We start from the raw sequence: 8,915 nt of genomic DNA, 5'->3' as shown, positions 1-8,915 counted from the left end.
GTTTTGATGTCTTGGTGGTACCTCTCCCCTCGCTAATCATCAAAATGATCAGGAAATATACCAAGATGACTGAACAGGAAGTGAACTTTTATGCTCATGTTTGTGACAAGTTTTCCATAGGCAGATACGAACTTTCGGACCAATTGCTTGTAGTTGGGTGCTTTGTAATCATCTCAAAAGTTTTAGGAGAAATTCCATGCAGTGAACTCCTCCTATGAAATTGGAATCTTTCATCGGTATTCGAATCTGAAATCGATCAAAGATTTAAGCGTCTCGTTTGATAGGTTTACTAGGTATACCCACCTTGTTGACTCAGCGGAAAATTATCCATTTACAAGTCAAAAGAAATTGCACGCATATGAGTATTGTAGGTAAGCTTTTCAAGCACAAATTGTTATAGCTTTATACTCCTCGTTAATCTTCGTAGAATCACCAATTGATAAAGGAGAATATGTATTTCCGTTGCGCAAAGAACAATTTTTAGGCTTGACAAACAAATACTTCGCATCACGTCATGTTAATATGGATAGAATTACTGAGAACTACATGTACGCAGTATAAAATTAGAAAAATCTACGATTTTCTTCCGACCAAGTGAAATATTCAACGGTGAATACAGTAATTTTAGGCTTTTTTAGGGGTACAAATATCTTCTGAACAAGAGCCAATCTGACAAAACTAATGTGATATTCGTAATCAGCAACCCCTAAACCCCAGAAACGGCTCTCATATGTTCTGTCAAAAATTTTTCATTTTTTTTGTTGACCAGTGTAATTTTCGACAGATATCGCAAGCGAAACTCATGTCAACTCCGTCCTGTTTCAGTTCTACTCCAAAAGGAACCAATAAAAGTCCATTACCACAGTTTAAATGGCGAGAAGCATTTACTTATGATATCGCAAAAGGAATGTAACGTACAAGCTACGTACAGCTGATACGAACATTGTACTTCGCACGGTATTGCACAAACTTGACTGTTTATGATGATTGTTAGTCATTTGGTACATTTTAATGCGGATCTGGTACACCCCCGTCCCCTCCCCAATCTGAGTGGTAAAGCCTTTAAAATTTTTGGTACGCCCAAGTACACCCCATCTGAGTGGTACACCCTTTCAAAATTTTAGTACACCCTGGGGAGTACGATACACCCGATTGAAGAGCCCTGTTCTATTGTATTCTTATTTGGCCTGCATCAGAATTCTTCACGGGCCGTATGCAGTCGCGTGACGGGCCGTATCCGGCCCGCCGGTCGTATATTTGACAGGTCTGATATAATTTTAAGTCGATGCATTAATGTTGTTGTGTGTTCTGCAGCCCCCTCCCGCCCAAAACGAACACTAATCTGGGGCCCCAATCATAGGGTAATCGATGGATCATCTGGGAGCTTACTATAGGCATCTGGTTGTTAAAGTTTGTGAATGAAATCTGTAACAAATATCGGTTCTTCCATATATTAGTATGAAATCTTAATCCTCTCTTCACCTAAGTGTTCGGAGTAAGCGGCAGAGTTGGTGGAGGATGGTGAAATCGAAATAAAGGGAGTTAATTGTACATCGTCAAGTCATGTTCTTTTCTCCCGGAGAAGTCTATTTCTGAGCCGAAATGACAATTCGCACCAGCTAGTTGCATATCCGGTGGTTTCCAACCTTTTATGGTTGCGACTCCCGTGCCAGATTGAAAATGTTCCGTGGCTCAGCTCAAAACTTGAAGAGCTGATTGCTATAGTAGGTCAGCACCTTTGTTCAGATTTACTCACGGCCTAATTTAGAAGCTTGCTACGTTCGACATCTTCCCGGTCGCCAGAATAAAGGCAAACGACGGCCAGGTTTAGAACCACTGACCTTGACTGAAGCATCCAAACGGCCTCAATCGACTCAGGGAATATACCGTTATCTTATAATTGCGAATACAATTAAACTTATTTCAGTGAATGATGGTTATTTTTATTTATTTTTGATCGTATTCTTTGCGAAGGCGGTGGACCCCATATTAAATTTAATAATTTTTGCGGATTTCCGTACACCGCACGCACCACAGTTGTTTGTATGGCGTTTTCATAGTTTTCATAGTTTTCTTTTTTGTGTTTATTTCAGTTCTATTTCTTTTTGTGAAAGAAACGTAAAGTATTCAAGGTGAGTTCAACGCAAGTTTAAGTTCATTTAGTTCTTTTGTTAGCTCATTTGGTATTTCTAGTCTACTTTTCAGAGTTCTACGTGTTTGATTGTAGATCTCCTTGACTACTTCTTTATTTTGTTCCATCTGATTTCCTTGATCTAATTTTTTCCTATGTTGTATCATTTTTTGTTTATATATTTCGAGTATTATTCTAGCTTGCTCTCTTTTGGTTTCTTCGTTCTTTATGATAGTTTCTTCTTTTAGTTCAATTTGATTCCCATCAGTGATGCGACTCAGCTTTTCGAGTATCTTTGTCGCTGTGAAGCAATCGTATACAATGTGTTTCACTGTTTCCAGATGGTTTCCGCATTTCCTGCACTAGGCGATTGCTATGTCCCCTGATCTTGTGTTTAATAAAGATTTTTCTTTACTCTTTGCTCCGAAGAGGTAGCATTCATTTGCGATTCGGTAGTTGTAGTTACTTTTTCTCTATTACTTAGTAAATCTTTTAGGTTCATGGATGGTGTATTTGCCTCCAATTTGCGGCTTTGGTGTTCTTCACCTCGAAGAGTTTTTTGGTCGCAAGGCATATTTCTTTATGCGTTGCTTAAGCATTCTTAACCATTCTTCGATTTCCCATTCCTGGTCTTCATAGATTCCCATCATGCTTCTCCATTCTTCTGTTAATTCTGTATTGTGTGGCATATTATTTGTGAGAAGATTTTTGTTCCATTTCCTGATAGTCGGTCCTAATAGGTTTAGTTCGTGGTGGTGCCAAAATTCTGCTGGTTCGTCTAATTTCGCCAGTATTCCATTTTTTTCGAGTTTTCGTGTTTTAGTTTTTGCCTCTAAATGCGGTATTTCCCCCCTCCTTCTTTTTATGTTTGGTTAGTTTCTGTATTGCTACTATTTCAATTTTTTCAGGCTGCCACACAAAGTTGAAGAATAGTTTGTTTAGAGTTGCTATCATATCGTTGCTGGGTGTGCTTGTCTTCGCTTGGTGTATGATTTTAGACGTCAGCACGGTGTTGAGTATTAGCTGTTTGCTATACCAGCTGAGGTCTCTTTTACTGTATTCGTATAATTTCCTTCTTATTATACTTGCGTAGTTTTATACCAGATTTCTTCTTTTTTGGTTTCTTCCATGTATTGTCCCACTACTATTATTCCTGGTTTAATATGATTTTTCAGGATATTAAGTTGGAAGATCTCGGTTTTGTTTTCGTTCAGTTCTTGGCCGCTTACGGCTCGCTGTAATCTGAACTCTTCCTGCACCCACTTTACCGATTCGAAATCTTTCGTGAGTGTGGTAACATCGTCTGTGAACTGTTGTATCTTCACTTCGTGCTTTCCTATCCTTATTCCTGTTACGTTTCTATTTTTCCCTATTCTTTCTGCTATCGGTTCGGCCTCTAGCGCAGGGGTCGGGGACTTTTTTTGTGCTAAGAGCCATATTGGCCCTATTTTTTTCCATTTTAACTCCCAAAGAGTCATACAAGCCAATCAACTGCTACGTCACAATTGAAAATTCGTGACGTCATGATAGCACTAATGCACTAATGCGAACTCACTACATGGGATCCGTATTGTATACCACATTTTCTTTGTAAAAACTGGTATTTATTGTTAGAAAATAAAGCTCGAATCGAAAGGTAAGGCACAGTCGGGCCAAGCCTCACCATTGATAACGCAATTTATCGTAAATAGCTTAAAATTTATTAAAACTGATAATTATCAAATGTAACTGTCACACTGATTCCGAAAATCTAAATATTGATCGACTTCTCAATTCTCAAAGTCTTCGGCGGTAATATGACTTTGCGCTGCACGCGCACATTTTACCGCGGAGATACTTACCAATCAAGAACGTGGATAGCTATGGCGCTGTTTGTAATTGTAAATGTTACGTCCAGGATAGTTCATTTCGCGCCGTGAATCAGGAAACAATGCGCATTTGAAAACTGCATTGTGATATTGGCGTCGCCATGTCTGCTATGCTCTTCGATTAATCAGGGTATTGCGCAATCCAAGATTTCGATTCGGGTACCTCTAATTCGCGAGTGATATTGGTCGCCGGCGCGACGGTAACGTAAATTTGAGGATTTTGAAAAGATCAGAGCTCCTACATCTGAAGACGGCATTGTCTTTACCTCTCCAAAGCATGTTTATACTGCCACGAGAATAATTATTCTGGCCGTGAGGAAAATCTACTAACAAGTCTCTGCAATATTGATCAATTCCGTACAAAAATTAACTTTTGGCAAAGAGCCATATCTTTACCCAAAAAAGGTATATATGGCTCGCGAGCCACAGGTTCCCGGACACTGCTCTAGCGTATAAAGGTAAATACTTAGAGGACACACTTGCTTGAGTGCCCACTTTAGTCTTTTTTTTTCTGTAGGAGCTCAATTTAGGTACACTGTGTTGTCAGAATTTTGGTATAGCGTTTGTATTAGGCTAGTGATTTTAGTCCCGAAATTCAGTCTTTCAATCGTGTCAAAAATATATTTGTGTGATGCCTAGGCAGAGGCGGTCAAAGTAGTCAAGAAAGCTACTCAAGTAGAAGTAGAAGTAGCGACGAAAATATCAACTCAAGTACGAGTAGAAGTACTTCTTCCACAGGCAACTTAAAACTACTTGAAGTAGAAGTAGAATTGACTGACTTCAAATCTACGTAAGTAAGTAGTTGTGACAACGATCGTAATTCGTTCGCACGCAGGGATTGTCAAAAGGTGCAAATTGAGCTATTATGCGAAAGGTGCCGATCTTGATTCATACTGATGCATACCAGGTAGGCTATTCAATTTTCGAAAGCATAAGAATTCGTCCGCATCATGGCTTGAAAATGATAGCATTGATATGGAAATGCGATACTTATCCTATGTTTAGTCGAACAGCACGTTTTAGAAAATATCATGGTATGGCGCACTTCCCCATATTATAGGGCCCGTAGTTTAGTCGAAGATCAATACGGAGAAGTTGTATAGGATACGGTGTAAACACTTTGCGCGATTAGTACACGTGAATAAAAAATATGGTGGATCGTAAAAATGCCATATTGTGTAGCTTTATTTCCGAAATTAAAGGCATTACTACTACACTTGCTTTTATACTTCAACATGTATGTTATCAAGACAAAAGAACTGATATTGAATAGAACTCAGAGTATATGATACTGGGAATTGAAAGTGAAGTATAAATACTACTTCTAAAAGCGCAAAATGTATTTCATGTCTTTAGTTCAGAAAGTTTCAAGGGAGGTATGCGAAAACAGCTCTAAAACTAAATAAAAGTCCGAGTCCACTTTTCCAGATTAAGACACGCCATGGACTGCTAGATTACGATATGATAAGTAAATCCTAGATTGCGAAACATCAGTTTCAAACGTTATGAAGAGCCATATTAACTGTGATAAAATATTTCATATTTGTGAAGGGCGACAATGCGGTGTGAACGGAACCACTCCAACCCGCTACCTAAATTATATTCACCAATACTCTCGTGAAATCATACTGGTTACTTTGTATCCACTGAGCGCGAAGCGCGAGGAAAATACTGGGATTTACTCAACTTTTATGAAAATTGAATGTTGATACTCCTTGAAAACAGCCCCGAAATTCCTCAGGCTATCTTCCTGATTGGAGGATTAAACTACTTCTACTTGACAAACTGAAAATAGCGAAAAGTAAGTAAGTAGCTCACAAAATATTACGAAGTAAAAGTAGAAGTGGTGAAAATCAGATCTACTTGAGTAAGTACTAAAAGTAGAGGAAAACTACTTGAGTAGTTCGAAAAAGTAGAAGTACTTCGTTAGTGACCACCTCTGAGCCTAGAGCGATTTTTTTGAAACGTCAAAATAAGGTAAAATTGTAGCGTTAGGTCAAGAACTTGTCAAAAGTGTCCACCAAGTCAAATTTTTTTGCAACTTGCATTTAGTTTGTATCGTAGATGTTTGCACTGTCGGTGAACTTATCATTTGACACTTTACAGATTGTATCGTACTTTGTATGCCTACCGTTGTATTCACATCATTTCGTAGTGATTGCGATATTTCAAAATATGTGACACTAAGTGACGTGAAGGACGCTGTAGCATAAATCTGCTTCAAAATAGTATATTGTAGTTAGTTGACTGTCAACTGATCAGATTGATAGGTTGTACTAGTCTGAATCGGAGGGGAAGTCGATGGCGGTACCTGCGGTACGCTCAAACTCCAAACCTCAAAAGTTGATCCAGTACTGCGATGCCGCGAGCTATTGATCTCTTTGATATGGCGTCGCAAGCAGGGTCGTAGCTGCCGCACCACAAACCCTCAAGTGTGTGGGGCGGGGCCAGCTCGCTGCGTTGCTCGCGATTTTATGTATAATGCAATTTGACGCTTAATGCGCGACGAGACAAATGTATTCTGACTTTTCATACAATAAAAACTCTCGATTTCAAGTACAGGTGAAAAGGCGTGTCATACAGAAGTTTGGTTGAACAGTATGAACACTGAACACTATCTAGATGGGGCTTAATCCCGACGTTTTGTTTTGAAGGGCTGATGAGTGCTGTTTCGGTCCTGAAAGTAAGGTCATAAACGTTCAGAACCACCGATATACAGATGTACGATCATGTAAGATCTGTCAGAATCTTCAAGAACCGTATTTGCGTGTTATGATGGATCTGAGAAACTAAGTAACCGGTAACTATGTACAAAGTACGTAGCCTACATTGTACAACTGTACACCGTGATCACCAAACAAAAAGTAACATCCTTGTGACATGTACTGAGCTTAAGACTATATTCAGCGGTCGGATTCAGGCGGTCACATCGGTTCCATAGAACCAGCTCTCGAAATCTTATGAGATCAGTGAAGTAGTCCGCATTACTACTGGTCATTGTCAACGACTTTGTGTAATAGAACAGGCTGAAAAAATGATTTTCAGATAGGAGAGGCCGACAAAAAATTGAACCCCACCACAGAGTATAGCTATAACTATTTCGAAAGTTGAGTTGAGAATTGTGATGTCACAACGTTTTGCCTTCACCCCTGACAGCCGTATAGGCTGTAAATCAGGGACGAGCAATTTCTTCGGTCGGCGGGCTTGATATGGGAAAATGAAGTACTTGGTGGGTCCGATTACAGAATCCATACATTAATCGTGTATTTATCCACCTATACAAGGTATAATTCGTGGTTAAAGTAAACTTTAAGTTTAAAGCATACAGACCAAAATAGTATTTAATGAATTTCTTAACCTTATGTACTTTCATAGCTGTTAAAGTCATTCAGATATCTGTGGTCGTTCAAAGTTGTCAACAAGTACTTTGAACTCTGGCTGCATGTCGGATGTAGAAGCCCTTAGTAAAGACTTCACGTGAACATCAGTTGGATCGGAAAGCAGTCTTGTCGCGTTAATATTCATGGTCGAAAATGTTTGCTCTCAAATGTATAGACCCGAACACAAGTGGTGTCCTGACCATCTTTCACAGGTTAGCAAAATTGGATTCATTCTGTGACGCATAAAATTTCTCAATGCTTTCAGATTAGAATTTCATTTTAAGGGTAGAAACTCTCTGCGGGCCGTTCAAAATCCCGCCGCGGCCGGATCCGGCCTGGGGCCGTATGTTGCCCGCCCCTGTTGTAGATATTAACCATGTTCGTACAGTACATGATGTAGGCCTATATGCTTTACATTTTAGTAATGTGACTTGATTGGTGCATGACTTAATGACGAACAGTGCGAACACCAAATAGTGTGTGAGACGCAGCCGAACCTATGCCCATTGCTTATGCTTGCTCATTCACGATTTAGTTCGCGCTGCACAAAGCCTATAATGTAGCCTACAAGCACATTTGCACATTGTACAGTTTATACACTCATGCTTGCATAGTGCACAACTATGTCACGTTCTAGACTCCATAAAATCACAATGTATACAAGTAATTGGTAAAGAGGCACCGAATTAGCCTACTCATCTCACTCAAGGATGGCGGTAACAGCTGGTTATTACATATAATGATGCATTCATCAAATATTGTGTTGTGTTTCTAGTAAACCCTATAGACCTCATTGTGGATGTGTTCTGTTAGTATTGGTCCCGTAAGACCAAAATCACCATTCACGGCTGTTTCATTTCCTTCTTTGCTGAACAAGCCACACCTCCATCCACCACCCGTGGCGTTAAACATTAGGCTTACAAGGCATACACAAACCTATTACGTTGGTTGGGACATAAAGTAAATAACGATCTATGTTAGCTTAGGAGTTAGCTAACATTATGTAAACAGGTCGGCCAGTAAAGCAACGCCTGACTTTGAGAAATAAGTATTCACTCTCATGACAGTAACTTCTAACAACGGTCGGTGCAAGATGACGTATTTGTGCTGACACGGAGCAGATACTTCACGGATTTACGTGGCTGACAGCTGAGTATAGGCGCATCAGCGTCTAGTTGAGACAGAATAATCGTAGCTATGCTGATGTGCATCACAGACAACCAGATTCATGCTATGCCATGGAAATTGATTCTATATATGTTCATGTTCAATTGTTCATGAAAGAGCGTAGCCAAGCACAGTGTGCGATTCAAGCATTGTTGCATTTTGATGATTCGATGTTACTATGACACATTAACAGATCGAGAATATAGATGTAAATATAATATTATTGCGCTCACATGGAATATCGACTAACAACGTAGCCTATAAATTAGGGGTGACAAACATACAGCCCGCGAAGCAATTTTGAGGAAATGAAAAAAGCACTCGTTAATATTCAGCACATATCTAACAAATGCTTAGATTTTTAGGAAG

This window comes from Botryllus schlosseri, chromosome 2 (assembly GCF_051294905.1).
Source record: "Botryllus schlosseri isolate E-star chromosome 2, Bs_hap1, whole genome shotgun sequence".
NCBI classification, from domain to species: domain Eukaryota; kingdom Metazoa; phylum Chordata; class Ascidiacea; order Stolidobranchia; family Styelidae; genus Botryllus; species Botryllus schlosseri.
This window is presented reverse-complemented; position numbering follows the sequence as displayed.